We start from the raw sequence: 14,612 nt of genomic DNA, 5'->3' as shown, positions 1-14,612 counted from the left end.
TGCCATGGTATGAGTGAATAATTCTTGAAGCTTGAGCATGGCGTTAATTAACGGTGGGATATATTAATTAGAAGTTTTCACGAAGGATTACGCCGTATGCATGCATAATAATTTAAAACTTGTACCACACGATCCTCCATCTGAATGTTCAGATGCTGATGCAAAGACAGATTACACAAACAAATAAATGGTCTTTTATCTATATCATTGATTTTTAGAAGAAGGCCTATTTCGAAGGGGTTAGGGGTAGGTGTCATTTTATGGGCGGCTCATGACTATGTTGGCATATTTTGTGGTTTTCACATGACACTATGATATTGCTATGACTCTGGAAACCCAGTGTCCTATATCGGGAAATGTGTGGGAAGTCTCGCAGCAGCCTGCGGATGGTCGTGGGTTCCCCTGGGCTGTGCGCATGACCATTTTTCTCTCATCATAATCCTGGCCACCGACGTATAAGTGAAATGTTAAACAAATTAAGAACGACCTACAACGACAACTCATGCGCGTGAGCCAGGTGACCTCGGATCGTTAGCGCGGTAAAAATGTTAAGCGATTAGAATTACACAAATTGCGTCCAGAATGTTTAAACCTATGCTTTATTTTCATGTAATCAACGGTGATATATGTTACTAATGACGCACAGCAGAGCGCTGTTTACATGTTTCCACGTTAGATTTAGTTTGAAAACTGCAGCTCGTACGATATATATGGTTATCGCACAGTGCCATGTGCAAAAAAAAAAAAATACATGTAAATAAAATTACATTTTCTCGGCTTAATTTCTACAGTTTAAAGGTAAAATTAATGTTTCATGAGCAGGTCGTTTTCATTTTTATTTCACAGAAAACGATGACATCAGTCGTCACTCGTAAGTCGTTCACAAGTATCTTAACCTCTCTATTCTTGTGTAAGGCGTAAACCACCAATCAAATACTAATAAAATGCTATATCTAGGAGGGTAATAAAGTATGGAAGCCCATGCATAACCCTTGTAATTCGGTGTCCTGTGTCTGGCAGGGTTATGCAGCCTATACATAGCCCTTGTAATCCGGTGTTCTATGTCCGGGAGGGTTATAAAGCCCATACATAGCCCTTTTAATCCAGTGTTCTATTTCCGGGAGGGTTATAAAGCCCATACATAGCCCATGCAATCCGGTGTTCTATTTCCAGGAGGGTTATAAAGCCCATACATAACCCTTGTAATCCGGTGTTCTATTTCCGGGAGGGTTATAAAGCCCATACATAGCCCTTGTAATCCGGTGTTCTATGTCCGGGAGGGTTATAAAGCCCATACAGTGCTTTTGTAATCCTGTGTACTATGTCCGACAGGTGAATAAAGCACATACATAGCCCTTGTAAACCGGTCTTCTGTGTCTGGGAGGGTTATAAAGCCCATATATAGGTCTTGTAATCCGCTGTCCTATGTATGGGAAGGTTATAAAACCCATACACTGCCCTTGTAATCCGGTGTTCCGGAAGGGATAGAAATCCTGTATACTATGTCCGACAGGTAGATAAAGCCCATACATAGCCCTTGTAATCCGGTCTTCTATGTCTAAGAGAGTTAGACATCCTGTGTAGTGTGCCCGACAGGTTGATACACTGAAAAGCATTCTCATATTGACTAATTAAGTGTGGTAAAATATCTACCTCGCAGACGACCATTTAAGGATAACCACTATGAACAATATACATCCACAATAAGGACGAATTTTGGATGGTCAAATTCTGAAAGTTCTTAAAATTCTGTTGTCATCAAATTGATCCAGGATAAATTCATCAAACTGACTAACCAATATTAGTCAGATGTGCAATTAGAGCAGTTCGTCAAATTGACCAAGTATTCGTCGGCGGAGATAGTCAGACTGATAAACGCAAGTTCTTCGGGGTTATTAATTTGCGATAGTGAAAATTCTATCTCGGAAACGACGATTTTACGACCGTCAAAGTGACAAGAGCGCAAATGGTGTCCACCTTGTTTGACTGCCTAAGTGCAGACTGTCAAGGTAAGAAAGTGTACGTAATCACAGTGCTTTCAGCTAACAAAATGACCTAAGATTCGTCAGACAGACAACTGAAAACTAAGCATACAGGTACAATAATTAAACGTATTCAAACGCATTAGTTCTAAATCCAACTCCACGTAACGGGCAAGTCATATCGCGACCTTTGTGACCATTATCTAAGTAATCTGTCGTCTCGAACACTTGTCCGCACTCTAAGCAACATTCACTGTTTCAATAGTTCCTTAGACTACAGAGTTTCCAAATATAGGCAGTAAGCTCCGAAAGAACCAGCTTATAGAGATAAAACAGTTCAATGCATTTAAGTGCTAAACCCATACCAAAAAAAAGGAAGTTTTTTTTTTAGTTTAAGTTACATAATTGTCAGTTGTCTATTTGGTGAGGCTTAATTGCATTTTGAGCTTTGTTTTCCATTAAGAGTGGCATAAATCAAACAAACTTCAAAACTTTCTGTCAGAATTGAACTATACTCAGAACTGCAAGTCACGGTTTACAGAAAAATACAGACATAGAATTGGTATGTTGTTAAATACACATATAATTGTTTTAGTTGAACTAATACGCGAGGTGGTATCTTCGTCTTGTTTTGGATATTTAAGATTACCCTCTGGATAACCGAAAGTGTCTTGTTCAACTCCTTTGGATAGGATATGGTGAATATGTAGTAGGCCTACAATGCGACTGCAAGAGTGACGGCATCCGTAACACACCCCACCTTAGACACAGCCAATCCATCTACAAACACCTCGATAAGGCAGTCCTCGTCTGGATGAAGCAATTAAGTCTCCACTTCTTTTGTCGGTAAATGTGCCAAGTTAGTTAAAAACATTAATTGGAAACTTATCCAAGGAATATATCACCTTACGGCTGCATGCTTGCAATTTATTTACTCAGAGCATATTATTATTGTTCCTTATTTCTGGCAGCTTAATTTAACGAGTTATTCAAATAAGTAAAACCCATATTTTGGCAAGAGGCATATATATGTTAACCAACCTTGATCTCTCCAAAAAAGTTTCTTTCCCAGCATATGTGGTATAAGCATCAGCTCCCGCTTTTACACCTATATAAGGGAAAGATAAAACAATAATGTTTGAGCAGACGTAATAAAACTGGTCATCCGGAAATATAACGAACATACCTTCAGCACTACTGACGACTAACAAGAGTAAAGTGAAAACGTTATTTACGATGAGACAGTTAAATGCAGCGTACGCAACTGAAAATGGAGGTATACCAGCTAGTTCATAATGACCAACTGCCTGGTCTTAATAACTGAGTCTTGTAAAAATTAAAATATTTTGGGTATAATTTGTCTTTTTAAAATGATATTCGTGCCTTGTATTTGTATAAAATGTGTTACGACAATGTTTTGGACACAAGTGTTATACACTACCGCTCTGAGAATATATCGGCAATTTTTCACTTGTGTAGCAATTAAGAGTAAACTTAAAACAACAACAACGGTAGGTTGGTTACCAAAAAGTTGACAACTTCTAACTTTTTCGTCAAACATGTGTGCCCATATTTATTGTTTAAAAAATATTACTACTGCTCAAATCATTGTAAATGAATAGACAGTGGTAAATAAATCACGATTACAAACTCCAAAATTTCAGCGACAAAACGGACGATCAACAAAAATGGTGCACTCTCCCTTTGTCCTCCTAGCGGACAAATTATCTCCCTTTTTACCTTGACTAACTCACGTCAGTCACTTTGACTATTCTCATATTAGGCGGCAACACACATCGCTCAACAAATCCCAGTGTAGTATTTCTTGCGTATATCATGCCAAAACTGGTAAAATCTCTGAAAATTTCTATTTAATCGTTTACCCCTTAATGGCGAAGGACTTCAAGCCACGTCCTGCATATATCTAGAAAATTTAGCCAGTTATTTCACATTAGTGTTGCGGCGCTCACATTTTTTGACACATGTCGATTTTGATCTTCACTTCTCTCGCATCGTTAGTGCCGTGTAACTATTAATTAGCCTCAATTACGATGTTACGTAAATGGAGCTCTCTCTCTCTGTCTCTCTCTCTCTCTCTCTCTCTCTCTCTCTCTCTCTCTCTCTCTCTCTCTCTCTCTCTCTCTTAGGGATCTTGTTGTTATTGTTTTGGGGGTTATTTTTTGAAATGTCATTGCCATCTGGAGGATATTTACTATCCTCACCTCTCGACGATTTCCACACGTATAAATCGTCGTTATATGACTGAAAAATTGTTGAGTACAACGTTAAACCCCAAGCACTCACTCACTCACACGTATAAAATTTTGCCTCAGCGGAGGTGAGGCCAATAACCGCCATAGCATATATAGGCCTAGGCCAAACTGAAAAATTCTTGAAAACCGGTACGACGTTAAACAACAATAAAATGAATTAATAAATGATTTCTTCGATAACTGTCAGTAGAGGTAATCGCAGTAATGTTGAGACTACGAAACGTAAAGACTGCAGTGACATTAGAAACTTTGACGCCTAGCACTATGGCTGAAGCACAAACCGAAAGTCCTATGATGTTAACTTATAGACGTCAATGGTTTAGTAATACTCAGAGTACTTTGTTGTCACCAAATTACATAAGCTATCACATGAAATAAACATTCACATGAAAACAATACAAAAGAATGTACTAAAATCCTCTTTACGCATTTTTCTACTATATGGGACATGTCACTTGTACGATCACCATTCATGTTGCCTAATGTTATGTCCGGAAAGACTAGTTTTAAACTTTGACTATTTTTATGTTCGTCAAACCGACTAGAGTTAATTTCGTGTATAATTTTTTTTTTAAATTTTGAATGTTAATCATAAGTTAGTCATAACCGGCTGACGACCCATATCTTAGTAAAATTGACGACTGAATGTTTTTCTGTGTAAAACCGATACATAACCCTTGTAATCCGGTGTCGCATGTCTGTCAGGGTAACAAAGTCAATACATAGCCCTTGTATTCTGGTGTACTATGTCCGACAGGATGACAAGACCTATACATAGCCCTTGTAATCCGGTGTCCTATGTGTGGCAGAGGTATAAAGTTCGTACATAGCCCTTGTAATCCGGTGTACTGTGTCCGACAGGTTGATAAGGCCCATACATAGCCCTTGTAATCCGGTGTACTATGCCTGGCAGGGTAATAATGGCCATAGTGAGTGAGTGCTTGGGGTTTAACGTCGTGCTTAACAATTGTTCAATAATATGTCGACGAAGGAATCTTTATAATGCGTATAATGTGCCTCCTTGTTGCAGGACGGATTTAATTCCACCGCTCTTTTATCTAGTGCTGCTTCACTGAGACGCCTTATCGAGGGCAAGTAAGTCGCCCTGCCCAAGCCATTATACTGATACGAGTCAACCAGTAGTTGCACTATCCCCTTCATGCTGAACACCAAGCGAGGAAGCTGCAACTTTTAAAGTCTTAGGAGTGACTCGACCCAGGATTGACCCTGGACCTACCGCTTCCGAAGCGGACGCTTTACCAACTGTAAAAGCGGGGCCGGTAATAATGGCAATAATAATTAAGTAAATTTAAATGTATTGGTCATCAGTTTCGGTTTGTTTTATTTTTCATGTGATACCGACATGTCAGTTGTTATTCTCTGTCGAATTTTTTTGCTGATAGTGCTTAAAGCTTTCGGTGCCATATCGAGGAAGCCCATATCGGGAGGGTTGTGTTGATTTTGTGACCATTATTGGAATAATTTTGTGGAATGAGAAAAGTTCACAATGCCTGGACGTAACGAATGAAATGTAGAATGAAATTTGAAACTATAGAGCATGAGTTATGACTCCTCACGGGTATTAATTATTTGGGAAATCAACATGGTTATGTACACGAAAGCAGATTTGAAAATACGAAACACTACGGGAAGCAACTCCTGACATTAATATACTCTGGGAGCTGTGTCCCCTAGAACAAACACAACTCGCTGAGCTGCTTGGGGAAAACCTTGAGATGTGCAAAGCAGCCAGACCTGCTGAATCAATTTTGTTCGGCCAAGGATGTTTCAAACGCAGTGACAAGCTACCACGGCATCTGTATCAGGTTTTTAAATTGAGTGCGCTCTGACGTTGATTTGGAGCCTTCTGTAGCTGAATGCAGCAAAATTTTGCTAAACCGGACGAGAGCAATCTCGGACCAGAGATCCATGAGCCAGACATGATATTGGTACCACCTGAGGTGGTCAAACCTAATTGGTTTATAGGGTCAGTATAGAAGTAAATTAAGCCATGATAGCCTTTCTGCAATGGTAGTTTTATCACACAGTTTGGTAAAATGAAAATGAAATGAAAAATCACCTTATGCGCAAATTACAAAAAGCAAGAGAGACGTCAGTACCTCTTGAACTCTCAGTTTATAATGTAATAAGACCAATTTAAACGGCGGATTTGATTGTTGATGAAGCAAAGACTTTCTTGACATTCCATCAAGAATATTGGTAAGTGAAAGTTCCGCCAAACACTAAGAGTAAGGACTAAATTATGAATCAAAGACAATTTAGCAGTCCACAATCTGTCTACATTTCCTGTACGCTATTAACTGAATATTCAACAGGCCTGTACATTTACATGTTAGATTTGCAAGGTTTTCAGCTGGGTTGATAACAGTTTATCAACAGTTCATACTGTAATTCTTCAAGCTGTTCACACGTTTACATGGTGTTTATTTAAGCACATTCTGAAGGCATTATTCTGTGTAGACTGATAAAACTATATTTTTTGTTTAGCCCTGGAACTGGTCAACTCAGCCAAAGTAGTTTTGTCTCCAAAATCAAATTGAAAATGTACATGAATTGGACCGAAAGTTGCTCTTTCATACGCGAAAAGGAGGAATTAGGGTATACTTAGCTGTGTACTTTTATTTGCTCCCATTAATACGGTGAGTTAAGGTAGATTAGATCAGGTAAGTAAAAGTTCGTGTCATTTCCTTACCTGTCATATTCGTGACTGAAAACTACAATGTCAGAGCAAACCTTCGATCAGATTTTTTGACCTTCCATCAAGAATACTGGTAAGTGAAAGTTCCGATAGACAATAAGAGTAAGGACTAAATTATTCCCTGATACCCTTTGCAGAGTGTAAATGTCTACTTTGAGTTAACGGTAGAAAAAAAAAACAAAAGAAAAAAAAACACTATTATGAAGTGTATGTCAGACAATATACTTTTTTTCCAAATTTTTACAACCAGTAAATTGCCTTTAAAACACTGGATACTTAAGTGGTCTTTTCTGACAACATTGTAAGCCGTGATATAACATAAAGTCTTTGCAACTTGATAAATGCAGACTGCTAAACCGGTACATTAAAACACACATACTTGTATAGAGCCATAAATGCATTGGCTGAATTGACACTGAAACAAACTATTTCTTAATGGATACTGTATATCATTCGTTGATAAGAAACCTCTATGCAATTGGAGCGGATCGGTGTCTTTCATTGTTTTCATGATGACTCTGAATCCTTGATATCGCGAGAAGATTATAGGTTCGTGGAACTTTCTACGACGAGCGGTGGACATCAGGCAAGAGGAGTTGAACTTGAACAAATTCCAAAAATGTAACATGACTGCTAGTTCAGTAGTATTTTCACCATGATGAAGACTTGACTGTACTATCCAAAGGTGCTTGTGATTGACCTGTAACTATCACTTGTAGACGATTTTCTAGGGATACACCAACTACTTCCAGAGCGTTCAACCCGAAACGTGTTTTGATAGATCTCAACATATTCGCCCTGGAGATAAAATTGAGCGCGCACACTATCCCAACAGTGTGGCAGACAAATATGTCTCAAGGAATATCATGCAGATGCAGTTCTCTAATGGAAGAAAACACCCGTGTCTCCTATCCAGTTTGCTTAGGTAGGTGCACATGGCAGCATACTTAGAACAGCAACTTGACTAGAGAATCTTTGCCACCATAATGCTAGCCACTGTCGTATAAATGAAACATTCTTGAGTATGGCGTAAAGCACCTATCAAATAAATAAATAAACCAAAGAATCTTTGCCCTACACCAGACGGACCTAGATCCATGCTTTAGAGTGAGTGAGTGGATGCTTAGGGTTTAACGTTGTATTTAACAATTTTCAGTCATATGACGACGAAGGAGTCCCCAGAGTGCATGCAATGTGTCTCTTTGTTGCAGGACGGATTTCCACCGCTCTTTCATCTAGGGCAGCTTCACTGAGAGGACTTACCGAAGGCAAGTAAGTCGTCCGAAATGAGAAATTATACTGATACGGAATATCATCCACTATCCCCTTGATGTTGAATGCTACAATTTCCTGTTTTAAGGTCTCAAGTGTGACCCGACCCAGAATTGACCCTGGATATACCACCCCCGAAGCGGACGCCCTAAACGATCTAAACCGTCATCGTGCAATAGAAGCTCCAGATTTTACACAAAGAGGAGTCTTCCTCCAGTAATAGCGGTGTTCAGCCATAACCATTCATTTATTTCTCCAGAAGTAGTGCAAGGGAGGAAGAGAAAGAGATTATAGCAGTTAATGAAAACATTCAATGAATAGCTCCTCTACATCAAAAAGTCCTTCGCCTGACAAATTTAACATCAAGGTCAAAACGTCCACAAATAAACATGTTTCAGAGTGAGTTGCATGAAACACTACTTTGTTTTTCGGATGAGAAAAGAAATCTTCTCCTCAGTCAAGGCAGCTTGACCTTGCAATGAACCAATGACTTCCGTCACCCAGGGTTCCATAATTAAAGCCATCAGGCAACTAAGACATCAAATTAAGGAACAAGATATTAGTTAAACATCCATGGCACCCGCTGACAGTTAAGTGATAGTGTGAAAGTCCCTCTGAAAGAATCAAAAGTCTTCCAGTTTCCTTTGGTGTTTGGTATTTGGGGTCATGTGGAAAGACCGCTACTGTGTATCATTTTGTATTTACCATTTGGATATTTAGACCTGAAGTCAGCTGATAATTGTTCATACAACCATGACAGAATGCCCTAAAATGTTACAAAACATTATTTTGTGTCTTCTGTCATTTTCTGGCTGCAAAGAAAATTGCTGATGCGGTCCTTCTCGCTCCTGTAGCTTACCCCTCTCACACTCCAGAGAGGGCTAAAATGTTATCTTTCATCAAAAAATCTGCCAATATGTTTGAGAAGAATAGCTTGAATTAGTTAAGGAAATATTCACAAAGGTAAACTGTTCCTGAGTTGACTGGAAGTTCAAATAGCGCTGTTATGGTATGAATGTTGGCAATGTATGAGTTGGCACTTTGAACAATAAGTACGTTTATTAAAGAGGACATAACCCATACAGAGCTACCCATCTGTGAGAGCTATCATATCAAAACATGAACTAAAGACATGTACCAGCTTAAAAATAGCAAAGAGATTTGGCCAACCTGGGTGGTACCATTATGTGGAAGTTTGGGCCATTGCCCATGGACTATTATCGTCAGTGCACTCGAACTATAATCAAGCACCTATATAAAAGTAGGTGGTTTGCGCCGGGCATCCCGATTTTCACCACACATATAAACCTGACCAAGGTGACAATCCAGTACTGAAATTGGTCTTATATTACCCTGGGGTGCGTAGTAGATCCAAGCTTCGATCTACATAGCCATGCCTATACCAGTATCCCAGTACCGAGCTTTTAAGCTGTCGTGGCTTGCCTCAGCTTCCGTGACATGTACTCGTGTGTATAAAGAGCATGTATCAGAGTGCAGGTCTTACTGAGAAACATCATGGAGTCTGGGGGAGAAGAAAGTAAAAGTGAAAGTGACATAAAACGGACCCTGTGGAAGCTTCATTGCTTCATTGTAATATCGCCCGTAGATGGCACGAAGCGATGGCAGGATGGCACGTTGCCGACAGAACGATCGATGGCACGAAGTGATAGCAGGATGACACATTGCCCACTGAACGATCGATGAAACGAAGCGAATGGCAGAATGGCACATAGTCGATGGAACGATCTCAAGAAGCGATGTCAGGATGACACATAACCGATGGAACGATCTCAAGAAGCGATGGCAGGATGTCACATAGACGATGGGACGTTGGCACGAAGCGATGGGACGATGATCAACGAAGTGATAGCTCGAGATACAAAGCGATGACACAACGGTAAGGTACGAAGGGGTGGGCGGATTGCGATAAAACCCTCCCCATGGCAGCCACGCGTTCTATGTCTTATTGATCACAGTATATCCACACTGCTGGTATACACTAGACAAAATGTATATATGCATCAACGAAGTGTACCACATAAAGTTTTAAAAGCCTAATTTTTCATTTTCGTGATGTTGCATAGCCGAGGTATCGCAGTTCAGAGGAAGAAATAATGCACACAGTGAGAAACTCGAAAGCGCCGTTAGGTAATTAATTTTAACCAATGAGTCACGAGTTATTTGTCAAACTCAAGAGGGCTACTGTTTCCGTTGACGTCACCCGAACACTGTTTTGTTTTTTAACAATTTGAGCGTGAGGTACCATGTGACGCGCAGTCATATATCTTGTTTCTCTACAACATGATCTCGTTAGAGTTCCAGAGAAAACATTAACAAACACGTTATGTGGCCGAAGTATGTGTGTTTCCGCCACGCTCCCGAAGTAACTATGGGTAAATTATTTGTTTTCTTTTCTTTTAGTCTATCTCTCGAAACTGCATGGGCACCTGACCACGGAGGTAATATACCGTAATGCACAGCCAGCTTGTGGCCATCGGACCTATCAGTCACCTCGGTGAGAACACTAATCGTTTAAGAACTCTAGTGATGACATACAAGATTCCAGGACTGTGTCAATTTCCAGATAATTCTACTAAACGACACAGTTTTTAAAGGCTCCCACAGACAGGCAGAAAGCTTAGTGCTGTTAATAAAGTTCGGTGCCTAATTCGTCATCGAGAGATTTTCTGGCGTATTTTGTCACTATGGTCTCTGTGAACATGGAGAAATTACGATGGTCAATTTAAAACTACAAAATCAAATTATTAAAACGAACGTTTCAGTCACCAAGGTGATATTTAGAAAACGAATGCTGGTATATTGATTTAGCTTAACTGAACGGCACCACGCAATTGTACTTTATATTATTAACTACATAACAGCGGGGTAAAACTGTCCTCCTGTAGCCAACTGATTTAGCTTAACGCAGAATGGATAAAAAATAAACTAAGTTAAATTAAAGTCAACTAAATTTCATCTCTTATGTTCATCCTAGATTAAGCCTATTTCTTATGTTCGTCCCAGATTAAGCTCATCTCTTAAGTTCATCCCAGATTAAGCTTAGTTTCAGCACGTCTTTTCTCTTCACCCTGTTGTATATGCACGTGGGCTTCCTGGCAGAGAATAATATACCTGTTATGCCATGGCCTGCCTTACATGTATCTCCCGGTGTATCGCCCATCAATCACCTGTGGGAATACCTGGGACAGCGCATTGCATGTCGATATCAAATCGCCAACGTTAGAGATCTCGCACTTGTCCTACAGTGTGATTGGCGTAGGATACCATAAACTGTTATCCTAGACACTGATAGTTTCCATGACAAGGCGTTGTGTGACATGCATTGCAAACAGTGGTGGTCATACCCGGTACTGATTTTGTCTCTGAACCTCTTGTATGTTCCATTTCCTCTACATTTAAATTGTGTGCTTTCCAATGACATGTCATTGGATGACTTATCTGAGTGTGAATGTAATACACAGTCAACGCCAAATAAAATTTAGTTTAGCGTCATTTGCGCTTTTTATCTCTAGTGCGTTTTTAATGCGTTTCAATATATATATGACACACACAGTTACCCACACAGAGTCATTAAGACTGCCCAAATTAACAGCCTTTCGACTTCTGTTCACCGCTAATTTGAAAAGAAATTACCGAGAATAGTGAAGTTCGGTAATTTTCAAAAGTATTAAGACAAGCAATTTGGCAGCAGTGACATGTGAGCGGGAAAAATAGGTGTAAAACCCCAACGTCCACACACCCTTTTCCCCTACCTCCCCGTACGACCCTCGCTCTTTCCTCCACTTCCACCGCTTGACATGGACATTGACAACATAGATGTCAAAAGTGCGGTTATAAGCGAAGGCTCCAAGAAAATTAGAGAATTTTATGCCGTCTTTTTCAAGATTAAAATTAGCATTTCATGTAGCTGCATGGAAAAGTTTACCACGAAATCTGCGAGAAACAAAAACTTTACAGTGGATGTAGTTAATGATTGTGAGACACGTCAAGGTACTCGTTCCAAAGATAGGCAAAGCCTACGCTCAAAAGCAGCATGTTGGAAAAACCTGAGAATCTTATATCTCCTGGTCGCTCTTCAGGGTCTTCAAGCAGGTGCTTCCAGGGTAACTCTATACTCTCGCAATCGAAATAGAAAGAATTAAACCTTGATGTGGTTGGTGTATAGCAGCGGTGTGTAATCGATGGAGCAAACATTGGTGGAAACTCCAGCGTTTAATCTCTGAAGCAAATATAGATGGAAACTCCAGCGTTTAATGTAAGGATTCGCCAAGGAATATGTACAGATATACGATATATATGTATGTATGTTGTTTGTGTCTTTGCGAAGATCTGAAGGCCACTGGTTATATACTGACGATATAATGTTTACGCTACTCTATCTCAAATATACATTATTTGTCAAAAATATTCCCACTGGCGAACACACACACACACACGCGCACGCGCGCGCGCACACACACGGAGAGTAGGTTAAGGGATGTGGAAATTAGCCACTGTGAAAGTAGTCAAATACCATGACTCATTTACTGATTCAGTGTCAGTGTGCATGAAATAAGATGTAATATTTATATATTTTACTTGAGTGCATTGTCTTATGCCATATCATATATATCATGCCCACGGGAATGGAATAAATTGCCAACAAACCCACGGCTAGTTCCTTCAGCTTTTCTATTTAAATCTGAGATCAAAAAATATTTATTGCAAATTTAGTTTCTACTCGTTTGGTATGTAGCACATACATGTACATTACATTACCACAACTGATTATTTAATACTCTGCGTTGTCTACTATAATATATCACGTCTGCTTGGTTTGCTATTTAAGTATATCTTTTCCATTGTCAGGGGCTAGAGCTAGCTCCCTAAGAGCTTTATTTAATCATGGTTGTAATTCCATCGTGATGAATAAATAAAATCAAGAAAATATGCTTAATATGCAACGGTGAAAGTGCCTAGGCAAACCACCGACCCTGGGCAGGTTTATGACGAACTTTCTCACATGTACATGTATATATATCCGCACCATATTTTTCTTAGACTGTTATATAGACTGCGCAAAAGGTCTTACGCTCATCTTCGACAGATTTATATCGCAAAGGCTTCGCGAACAAGAATACAAGTAGCCTATTATTAACGGTAGTCTGGGCTAAATTTAATTGTCATACAAACAGAAGGTCAGCAAGTATAAACACAATCAGAATCAATGCATAATGAGTTTGGGGAGCTCTAAAGAATCTGTTAAATTTAATAGAAAGCCTGTTATCTTATGTGATTTTTTGAGTGTGCAGGTATGTCAATCAAGGTCTGTCTCCCTGTTGACACAGATGAACAGCATGTATATAATTTGAGGATTGTTCCAATTAAAGAACGACCATTTTTCAGCATTATATTTATTTAACCTTGTTCTATGGGATTTCATTGCTATGATCCAAAACTAACCGCGCACTGAAATTCTTTTTGTAGAGCATCCGCTTCGGGGGCGGTAGGCAGGGTCAATCCTGGGTCGGGTCACACCTAACACCTTAAAGGAAGAAGTTATAGCTTCCTCACTTGAAGCTTAGCATTAAGGGGATAGTACAACGACTGGCTGAGCCGTATCAGTATTATGGCTCGGGCGGGGCGCCTTACTTGCCTTTGGTAAATCGCCTCAGTGATGCAGCACTAGATAAAAGGGTGGTGGAAATCCGCGGTGCAACAAGGAGGTATATTACACGTACATGCGTTCTGAGGGCTCTTTCGTCGTCATATGTCTGAAAAATTGTTAAGTACGACGATAAGCCCTAAGCACTCACTCACTCACTAAAGCTCGTTATAACTTTTATAATGAAATTCAGTTAAAAGCATGACGTTCTATAGAATTGTTATAAAGAACGGTTTTTGTTAGCGCCATCGGCATATTGTGGTCTAAAAAAAAGAAAAAAAGTAATCTGCTAAATTTAACATAATGTATATGTTGTCTGAATGATGCTATACATGTAATAATTTGTGTATTATTCTGTTAATGTTAAACACACGTATCCATTTAATTCTACATAAGGACTGAGACAGACTCACAAGATATTATATTGGACATAACAGAATGCAATATAGCCTCACTCACACAAGGAAAATTAAAAATTAAAGTTGAAATTAAGAGGGTTTTTTTAGGATATTATGTTGAATATAACAGAATACATTATAACATCGCTCACACAACAGACTTTTTGTTAAAATTAACAAATTGTTATTATTATTATTATTGTTATAATATATATATATATATATATATATATATATATATATATATATATATATATATATATATATATATATATATATATATATATATATATATATATACGA

The sequence above is a fragment of the Liolophura sinensis genome, chromosome 6 (assembly GCF_032854445.1).
Source record: "Liolophura sinensis isolate JHLJ2023 chromosome 6, CUHK_Ljap_v2, whole genome shotgun sequence".
Taxonomy (NCBI): domain Eukaryota; kingdom Metazoa; phylum Mollusca; class Polyplacophora; order Chitonida; family Chitonidae; genus Liolophura; species Liolophura sinensis.
Note: the sequence above shows the minus strand (reverse complement) of the source record.